Consider the following 11,875-nt stretch of genomic DNA (forward strand, 5'->3'; position numbering starts at 1 on the left):
TTATTGTCTTAAAAAATTGTCCCTATAAAGACAATATATAACATAGTTATTAATTTCTGTTAGGTGACAAATTCATTTTTGTCTCTCTAGAGACAATACAATAATTATATTTGAAGACGATACAATAACTTTTGTCTCTTTAGAGACAATGTAAAACAAGGAACCCACAAAAATATCACACCATTGAAATAAATCAATATAAAAAGAATTTAATTAAAAATAAACTAAAATATCATTGATTAATTCATGTTAGGGCCCAGTGGAATCAAACCACCAACCTCCTGCTTATAAGGCAGGTGCTCCGCCACTGAACTAGCACCCTTTAAAGAATTATGTGTCAATATAGGCATTTATTTAAAAAAAAATTGATACATAATGACATAATATTTATAAAATTTATAATCGTGCAACCCCTATTTTTAACTTAATAAAAAATAATTCAATAGAGTTATCTCAATGTCACACCCATGTGGCATGACCCACACAACAATAATTACAAACAAATTAATCTAGTAATACAAAAAAAAGTAACTAGAATTAGCACAAGTTGTTAATATCTTGCCACAACTATTGAATGGTTTCTATTTAGTGTGTTTCCATTGTTGATCTCTTTGTCTAGTTCCTCTTTGGCCACACCATTGGTTAAAAAATTATATTGAAAATAGATAAGAAAGGAAATTTTCTGCAACTTGGTAAAGCAAGGAAAATCCTTAAAATGATTATATTTGAAATCCAATTAACAAAATAAATCAACAACAATGTGTGTACACAATCTAGATTTCATATTTCATATAAAAACATTTCACCTCAAACTCGAAATACCATTTTTAAGGGACATCCCTAGATGAAGCATTAGCATGTTAGTTTGTAGGAAATTTGGAGAAGGTTTCAACCATTTTAATTCATGTTATATTGTTCATTTCGTTATACTGAAATGAGGAAAATGTACAGGGAGAAGAGAAGTACATATTAGAAGTATATGATAGGCTTCAAGCAATTCTTATATCAACGCCAAAAAAACAAAAAGAGAGGAAGGCTCAATGGGGCAACAAAGGGAAACCCGATGAGGAGTGGACAAGTGGGTGGATACAACTATAGGATAATAATGAAGTTGAGATTCAAGGAAGGTTTGGTAAGAGGAACCAAAAACCATTTAGACCTCATGGAACCAACTACAATGATTTCAGTTGCAAGAATAAAGTACGCAGTAGAGAGAATTTTTGGGACTATATTAGTATATTAGTGACTGGATGGTTGTTAGACACATCACAGGTCAACAATATTCACCATCAAGTGAGATAATGAGGGATAGGGGAGATGGCTACCATCTTTGGATGCATTTCCTTCACCATAGTATTAGCATGGAAGAATCATTGATACTAGGCGACCTTAATTTTAAATCATGTATTCTTGCATAAACAACATTCATAATATGAAAATACAGGATTAGATAAATTATCAAGTGGAACATTATGAAAAATTGCATGTAGTTCATGCCAATCTCCAGTTAAACATGACTTTTTAAAATAATAATCCTCATGTGTTACTCCCATACATTTATATGCAAGAGAAACAACTACCATTTATTTGTTTCTCTCATATGTTGAGGCACAATAGCTGTAAGAAAATAGATAAGCCACTATATCAAAATCTAAATAATCATTATTATATTTCAGAACTACTTGAAAAATTGTCCAAAAGTACATATTATGCAGGTTCACATCCAAATTAGCCAATAATATAATAATAATAATAATCAAAACTTTCATCAAAAATTCTATTTGGTTATGGGACTTACTCAAAGAGATTGACAATATTTGTGTATAATTTCATAGACTAAGGTAATTTTTCATGCTTTGCATTCTATAGATTGGAAGACTCCAACAATGAAGCAACCTAAAGAAATTTTAAAGTCGCTCCAAAGTAAACGCCTGTGATATCATGCTCACCATCTCCTATAACTTGCAACATCTATTTCGAGTGAAATTAGACTCCTAAAGTAGTTAATATTTTAAACAAATTTCATGAAATCACAAAGAAAAATTTAGGCTAGGTGTACATGGAGTGATAATGGTAATTAACATCAATCAAACCTTCAGTTTGTCTGCAATGTGTTTCAAATCAAACCTATATATCATCCCATTAAAATTTTGTGGAACTTCCAATCATCACTAAAACTCGCTCCCTTGTGTCCCCCTTTCCTAGAAACTCACAACATAGATACCAAAAAATGATCTAGTACCTATTCCCTATACAACTTGATAAACAGTTAAACCCTTTAGTTACAAAACTTTAGATCCAACAATAACAAGTATTGAATCCCTCAATAACTAAAAAACCCACTAGTATCCCAACTAGAAATCAATGAACCCACCAATATACTTGGAAGAAACTAATCAGCACAATGCTAGTTCTTTGAAAACCCAATGAAACCACAAAGCCCAATCAGTCTTCCCCTCGAAATCCCTAGTACCCTAAAATTCCTTTCCTCCAAAATTAATGAACCCATTGTGCTAAATTATTTGTTTTCCTCTACAGTGATGGACCCATAAACTCTTTATATCATAAATGAATACAAAACCAATCCTTCCCATCATGTAATGCTCTGATCATTCCATAGCATCCATTGCCCCATCATTTTTACAGAGTTGTCCTACTAGAACAATGGATTATAAGTGGGTTGAGTTTGACGAGATTCATATGTAGCATTCAACAATAAAATTTAGGAATTACATTGATTTTCATTCACAGTTCTAAAGTTTAAAAGATCAAACAAAAAGTTGGAAATTTGGTAAATGATAGGCTCCAGATTATTTACAAATATCATTGAATTGAAACTATGTTGGAGTGTTCATTTTCAGTCATTCAGGTATTCTTCACCTAAATTCATTTTCTAGGCCTTGTAATATTGAAATTCCAATTTGGGCATTTATTTTTTATTTTTAAATTTCTTCTACCCAATAACTACTCTTTTCAATTCTAGAGTAGCATATGTTAGTACTAGAAGCCACAAGATGGCAGATTTGGAGTTTTAGGTAGTGCAATCCACAAGCCTATAGATTTGGAGTTTCAAGTGTGCTTTTTGGTATGTCACAATTTCGGTCATTTAATTTAAATAAATGCATGATATGCTCCAAATTGTTTGAAAATATCATGGAATTGAAACTATGTTGGAGTGTTCATTTTCAATCATTTAGGTATCCTTCACCTGAATTCATTTGCTATGGCATTTCAATATTGAATAACTACTCTATTGAAATTCCAATTTGGACATTTGGGAATTTGGTTTTTTATCAATTTATTCTAGCCAAAAACTACTCTTTTTAATGGTAGAGTAGATTCTATCTATGAAAAATTAGTCATTGCATTTACAACTGGCTAATATATTTCTCTAAGCTCGGTTGAATAATACCTAGCATGCCCACCATATCTCATGCAAGACAGATTCATAAGGAAATGATGCATGCACACAAATAACTGGACTTAGCCTTCACTTAAAAGTATATCTAGTTGGATGCATCCATATGTTAAATGTGCAATAAGTCCTCTCATGTAAAGAGTCATAAGCCGAAAGGATTTTTTTAAAGAGTTGGTTATTATTCAAGTAAACTATCTAGTATATTTCAATAAAATTGGTGTCTGTCATGTAAAGGATTGCAAAGAATGGAGTTCTTTTCATATGTTTAGTTGTAGATTACTATCATTAATTGGTCACCTAGATTTTATTATAATGAGGTTTACCATTATACATTAATTTCTCAGTTGGAATTTAATTATGAGGCTTGCCATTATGGATCAAATTCACTTTTAATGTACTGAAAAATAATAAGGTTTCTCTCATCTCACATGAATTTCAATACTCTACACTGATGTTTCCATACCATTCATGCACTTTGAATGGTACACTTGTACAAAAGGTCATAGATCACAAACAACATTTTAATTTTATTTCAAGTTACTTATATTTTTTTCCTTGGGCAGATTCTTACTGAACCTCTTGTGAACAAAGGAATGAAGGATTGGTTGAGGAAAAATTTAGAGGCAAGAGAGATGTTGTGATAATGATTATACTTGTTTACTTTGGGAAAATATATTTAAAGAGATACCTTTCCATTGGATGACGATGGAGTGTGTCATCTTCCCCTTCTTAAGTTAGTATTTTTGTTTAGTATAAATCTTGAATGAATTTCATTTTCCCATGACAAAAGAGAATATCACATTGAAAGAAAACTAGGGATCACTCCAACAGTGATGCAATTGTGATAATAAGGACAAGTGATGGCAGATAAGACTGGTTTTTATTCCATTTAGAAAATTTAGTAAAACAGAGTAAATATTTTGTGGAGCATCTTTCAGATGACTAGCCCATATGCGAATTTCTAGAATTATGTAGAAGTTTACTACTGTGAATCTAAATATGATAATTGTTTGATCATTTTAAGGTTTTTATGTGCACAACAATCTAGTTATAAGTTTATGGTTGCATGTAAAAATGGCTCTTGGAATTTTGAAAGCAACCACCAAACTTGGTATTGATTGAATTATTTCAAGGTGTGTTCAATATTTAGAGACAATTCCCTGGGAAGAACATGAAGAGGAATAATTTATAACAACCCTTACATAGCTAGGTTCATAAGTCATTCCCATCCTTGCTAGACTTTAATTAGTTGGATCAAAAGTGGTAAGAAATGTGTTTCTCTCTGCCACACATGCTACAATTCAAGTTCACATAAAACATTCTCATTTACCTGCTTCTCCATACGAACTAAAAGCTTTTGCACAAGAGAAGGTAGAGTATATGCTTGTTGAATATGATGATGCACCTCTACTTAGAATAGATGACAATGTAAAATATGAAGTAAAAAAACATCTACGAGAGTTGTTTGCAATTTTCGAAAATAAAATGGCTTCCTTGTTATCTCATACAGAAAATGTCCTAGAAGACCACAAAAATTACATTTTAATAATTTTGGCTAACTTCTTATGGTTGTGTCAGATTTGACCTAAGATGGATCTTTTAACTATATTTGTAAGCAAGTGGATAAAAGCTTGAAATGAATTTATTTATACAATTAAGGATATAATATTAAGGTCATGCCTTTTGGAAACAAAATTGAAGATGATTGAAGTTACAAGAAAGGTTTTGGAGGCAGTTGGGTATGGAAATGTAACCCTTTCAGTTCCATTTAAACACATCTGATGAAACTTTGGTTACTATTTATTAGGGATACAAAACCAAAACTCTACCTACAAAAGTTTATGGTAACATTCCTTACGAAATGGATAATGATATTTGTCAAAGAATAGAATCTGTACTCATTTCTTTGCTTCCGACATTGCCCTCTAGTGATCGGGTTGAAACTTTGGTTGACAGGCTTAAAACAAAGCAAGAAAGATGCCCAGATTTAAGTGAAGCTTTTGGAGTGTGGTGATATAGATATAAAGTAGAAAATAGGAGATTGTCTTTGGATTTGATTGGTGCTAATACCAACAATACCTCTACCACTACCAATGTTGGCCATTAATATAATTGGCTTCAAACAAATCAACCCAAATATCCATATTTAAATGAATATTTTGGATTGTGGTGTTAGAGGTGCAAGGAAACAAAGATCAGATGGATTGTATTCATTGATAGAAATTTGGGGCTCTCATTACATGATTCCAAGTGGTTAAATCAAGGACCATATAATACTGTGTACACTACACCTTGAACTGATCAGTTCACTTAGAAAGGGAGCCAATCAATTAACCCATATGGAGGACTAAGATCATTGTAAAAGGAATCATTAAATCATTGGAATTGCATGTAGGTTTCAGAGAAAAGTACACCATACATTCCAATCAACCTACCAAGTTGAAGGAAAGAATCCATTTGTTGTCCCTGCCTCAAAATTCCAAACAAAGTTTCTTCTTGGGCATGTAGCTCTATTATTCATTAAATAGACTTGGTAGAATGGTAGAGTAGCCCAGTGGCAAGGGTACGTCTAGTTACATTCCCAAAACCCTAGGTCTTTGAGACTGACTATAGTGATAAATGGATGGTTGTTTAAAATATTAATCTAGTTGGTAGTAATTAATCTAGATTGGGGAAGGCTTGGATTATACCTATTCCAAATTTGGAGGGGGCATGAAAACCACCTTTGAGATCCAATTTTTATAAATTTTCCTTTTGTTTACTTTAGGTTGATGTCAAATATTATTTTTGTTTTTTTTCTCTGTAAGCATCGTATAATTCCCCCTCACCCGAGCTATAGAGAAGCTTGCTTCTCTTAGAAAAACAAGACAACTGAGATTCATTATATATAAAGGAATATAATTCAACAACAGGAGATGATCATGTTTGCATCTATTACACACCTACTACAAAATCGGAAATAAACAATCTATTGTTTCCTCCAGCTCACCAATAGGAGCTTAAATCAACCCGTGCCTAATATGATGCATTAAACAACACTTGCCTATTCCATATAGATAATATATATAACATCAAACACAAGCTAATCCTAAAGCTTTAAAACATTCTTTCACTTTTATCCAACAAACCTATCCACAACATCATTATGTTCTACAATTGCAATTCAAGGTTCAATAAACGATTTTAAAGGATTCTTGTAAACCTCCTCCATCATTTTCTTTGTATCACCCTCAATTTCCACAAGACACCACCTTAGAGGAAATTCTACGAACTTTAGATTTTATCATCTATTAAAAAAATATCTCCTTACTTTAAAGTTTAGATTTGGTGGCCTCTTCTCATTGGTTCACAAATTACAAGCCGATTTTCTATCATTCATCACCCAAAGCTTCCCTTGCAGATAACAATGATTTCCATTGGCATTTTTGTGTTTGGATGAAATGAGCATCCATAATGTCATCAAAAAATGGCATGAGTCAACAATGGACACAAAGATCCTAATCAATGATCCTATCAATATTGTTTTAGATTTTTAGGTTCCACTAGTTGTAGATGAGGGTCCTTAGATTTCCCAACACCAAATGCAACATTTTCCCTCTCTCCTAAAATCATTGGATACCAATGCTTCTATTGTGGAGAGAAATGATAGAGATTCTAATTCTTAGTTTTTAGAATATGTATTTCCCATTATTAATTTGGGTGGGATGGTATCATTGTGGATTGATGCAACAAAGCATTTCGGTTTCCTATTCTCATGGACTAGTTGAGATCTTATATATATCTATCTATATTATTGTGCTTCATTGCTATTTTTTAGGATCTTGTTGAGATTTTCTCTCCTAGTTTGCTGAGTTACTTTTCTTGATGTAAGGCTATAAAATCTTAACTACTTAATAAAAAAAGAAATCAGAGATTTTGTTTCACACTTTAGTGTTAAACTCTTCTAATAAGTGCGATTTCACACAGCTAACATATTACTAATTTGAGTATTAATTCATGGAGACATGTTTCTTTATCTTTTAAGAATTGTAGATGCATTCCAACACTAGATGTGCAAATGGCCCCAACCATTTGTTCTTCATTGTTATAATTTCACTTCTTATCAATAATTTTTATAGTGTGTTCATTTTGGTTACAATATCATAAAAATTGTACAAGAACATCCCTTTTCACAAATAAATTGTACCAAAACAAAATAGAAACTTATATATTGCACAACCTTTAATTCAATGTATGGATTAAAAATCACATTGAGGTAAAACATAAGCTAGTAATCAAGAATTTATGTGAAAATGGTAAAAAGATAAGATGATTTTGTTGATGTCCAATGTATGACAACACAGGTGATCAATGGGACTAAAAAGTATAGCCAACATAAATTACACAAAAGCATCTAATATCCCGAAATATGAAGGACACAAGGAAGAAGATTCAGAATTACCATCCGGAGGTTAAAAAGTGTGCTAGTAAAAGGAAGTACCTTTCCTTTGAATAGATGAAGCATAAACTATGATTAAGCATGTGATTATTTATTTTAAAAAATGATAAAATAATTAACAAACTAATTTATTCAAAAATATTTTCTCTTTTAAATGAAAGGAATGTAACATACCTCTCATGAGTCAATATGATGGAAACATTTATGTTCAAATTCTCGACAAAGTTCTAATGCAATAACACAGGTTCCTTCAGAATTTTGCACCAATTTCTCACCTAGCCTCACCAACTCACTTTCAACAACTTGTGATCTACCCTCCAACCTGATATTTAACAAATAAATTTTAATAATAAGGAAACATGTACCAATTATTCATGAGTATGACTACTAACAACGATTTAGTTTCAAACATGTTGAATTCCAATTTAAATGATGGACCATATTTATGTATGTGAAAATTTCATATCAACTACAATTTTTAGATTTTTTAAGATAACATATACTCTAAAATTACTGCATTTCATATTTGTAAAATAGGATACCTATCTACTTTGCTTCTAACAACTTGGAAGAGAGATCACATTTATATGCTGCCAAATTGTTGTTTGTACGAAAATCATTTTGATTGACACAAATTTGATTTTGAGGAAGGCCAATTATTATGACATCTGTATGGATATTTCATTAGTTTTGAGTCTAAAACTACAATGTGTTATTGGAGAAATTGTGTATTTGTAGTCTGCTATGTACTATTGAATTGACTTTAGTTGTATTGTTGTTGGTGAAATCAACTAGTTTGTTTACAGTGTGTGCATTCAATATCATCTTTGTTTGAAAAATTGAAGAAACTTAGAAATATTGTCATACTGGTATAATATACAATTTTTTCATGTGCTTTTTTCAACCCTAAGGGAAATTTTCCCAAAAGGGATTTTACATCAAACCATGCTTGGGTGGTCAAAAAGTTCAATATGAAAAATCGAAACGCAACTACTCTTGAATCATATTCCTTAAATATGTGATTAAACAGAAAATATTTTTAGTCAACTTCCTAATTAAATCTTTCAATGTGCTATAAGAATATTATTTGAAACAACATAGCTACACTTCCTATCCCTATCCACAATGGCCCTTGATATCATCATACCAGAAATTGCATAGAGAAAATTGTCAAAATCTATATGAGTAGTGAAATGTAGTTTTGTTTAGGAGATTAGAAAAAAAGAATGGTCCACCATAGAAAGATATATCTTGAAGAAAATCATCAAACGCCAATTACAAATTATAAAAATAAACTACATATTATCATAATATAGATTGCATATAAGTAGTTGATGAGGACATAGCTATGTCAGTGAAAGTGGATTGCCTGGTTAATAAATACAAAAAGGTTACAAATGAACAATTACATGATGAAGTGGGAGAAAGACATGGAAATCCATTTCAGAAAAGTTAAAAAAATCATTGACACCTAAGAAAAGATTTGGTTCCATAATGCCTAGAAGGATACAATCATTGCATGTTGAACTAAGGTTATCCTATATACTAATGTACTAACATGGTAGGCCTACAAAATGTGTCAATGTGTCATACAATAAAACTAATAATGGACATTTATAACAGGAAAAAAACAAAAAAATAATGATAATATAGAATTTGTTGAATGATATTAACAAAGAGGTCGTGAAAATATTTTACTCATCATAATTTTTATTGAAAGGGCATATCCCAACATCATAAATATATGTTATATTGTAACTATAGTAGTTGACATACATTACTATCACAATTTCTTGTGGCCCTTCTTTCTTTTCATGAGTTGATAAAAGTAGGAAAAAAAGTTTTAGTATTACAACTAACTTCACAATACCTATCTCAATATACAAACTTAAATTAATCTATGATGAGTGATTGGAGAATTCGACAATGAATCATATTGTTAGAAAATTTTGGAATGAAACTGTGTAATATATGTGATATGTCCAACATTTCGAATGGTGACTCCAGCCATCATCAGGGACCACACAAAGCTTCATGTGCTAACGAGTGCTAGAAAGCCTTTATTATAGAAAGATCAATGTTGGATTAATGCTCATAATTTTCATTTGAATAATAATATTTGACAAATTACCCTTTTGAAACCATGATGTCTGGCTAGTCAATTTTAACAAATTAATATAGATAAAGATTTGGTAATTTTTTAACATAGCGAATTTAGAAATAAGATTATTCATTTAATGTTTAATTGCAAAATCTGAAATGTTAATATAAAAATTAATTTAGAATTAAAAGTCAAAATATTTTTTTTATTATGAAAATAATTAAATAAATAAATATGTTAATAGGACAGATTGGATCCACATAAGGTGAATGGGGGATTGGTCCAACAATATGGTTAGGAGGTTAAAGAGGCTAAGAATTAAATAATTAAAAGGAGACAAGGATTAATGACAAATAAGAGACAAACAAATTAAAGGAGTTAAGGAATAAATTCAAATAAGATGAGGAGGAATAAATTAATAAATTGAGTTAAGGATTAATATGATGTTAAGAATCAAAGATCCAAATAAAATTAATATAAGGAGGCTAGGATTACTATAAAATAAGATGATGAAGAAATTTTAAACTCGAATAAGATGATAAGGATTAACTGTAAAATAGAGAGGCTAAGAAATAAGATGGGACAAGGATTAACATCAAATAAGATGCTAATAAAATAATACAAGGAGTTAAGGATTAATATAAAATTTTGATGATGAAGAGGGTAGGAGTTTAAGATAATGGTTAGAAATTCTCAAAGATGACCAAAAACAAAATTTAGATAAAGGGAAGGATTACAAGGGTGTTATAGCTCCAAATATCACCCTTGGTATTTGTGATGCTTGGTTTATGGCCTAGGGCAACCCCTCCTTCTAGACTTGGTCCAAATATTTTAAAAACAATGTTTTACTCCCTGTACGCTACTTTGCCCTGTGATAAAAGCGTGTACACGTGGGTTAGTCAATACCCAACCCATGTATATGTGTTAAAACACTTAAAAAAATTAAATTTCCTTAACTATGGGTGGAGTTCATGGGTTTTACCTGTTGATTACCTCCTAGTGCCCATGGCCCAACTGTTTCCCAACTAAAAAACTAATTGGGAGAAGTATAAATAGACTTCTATGGGAAGGCCTTAAGGAGGAGAGAAGAGATAGAATTACTATACTGAGATTATCCCATGACTGAGTATGATGTATCCCTGTGCTTCAAGCACTTCCCCAAGTTCAGGAAACCCTTGTTTCCTTGAGTGTTGATATTATCCCACTTGCTTGAGATATCATGGTATTGGTTATGGAAGGAGGCTATTGAAGACTGGGACTGGACGGATTTAGAGGACGATTCTGCTTGGAGTCCGAAGAAAAAGAATCAGGTGAACTCTTTCCGTATGTATTATAGCTTTCTATAATAAAAAGAAACAATGTCTTGTTCCTAAGATTGACTTTGTTTATGCATCAGATGTTGTTGTAATTCATGTATGAATAATTATTTTGATGTATAACTAACAATTTTCTTATACGACATAAAGTTGATTTCATTAAAATGCTTTATCTATATGTTGTTATTTATGTTCGAATTGGTTGACTTACAGATTCAAAGATCATCAGGAGTTGCAAAGGGTCTGAACCCTGCTATAACTATCCAAATGAAGGACATCCGGGTATGATCTTTATCACATAGTTTTTTTATATAAGCATGTTTCCTGAGTTGTATGTGTGTTTCTTACTATAGATTGCTTTTTATCTGTTGGGGTTCTAATCCAAAACCCTAGGGTACTTATTCCCGCAATAGAATTGACAACTCCACTAGGGATAACAATCTTGTTATTCCTAGTTTGGGTTGTTCAGTGTTAATCAGGGCTCAATTCTTGGTTTGCTTGCTGTGACAGTATTGTTTGGTCCTGTAGGAACCCAGACCTCAAGTCTGATCTTGTTGATCTGGCCTTGTTTTTTATTTTTCTTGCAAAACTCAGTATCCACA

General features: G+C 31.5%; 1 pseudogene; it reads left to right on the forward strand.

Moving 5' to 3' along the window:
- The first annotated feature begins 4,198 nt into the window (after positions 1-4,198).
- Positions 4,199-5,525, forward strand: LOC149214320 (BTB/POZ domain-containing protein At3g05675-like; annotated as a pseudogene).
- Positions 5,526-11,875: the final 6,350 nt, after the last annotated feature.

Source organism: Pinus tabuliformis, chromosome 1_1, assembly GCF_031772625.1.
Source record: "Pinus tabuliformis cultivar Carrire ecotype Pingquan chromosome 1_1, CPIR1, whole genome shotgun sequence".
Lineage (NCBI taxonomy): Eukaryota > Viridiplantae > Streptophyta > Pinopsida > Pinales > Pinaceae > Pinus > Pinus tabuliformis.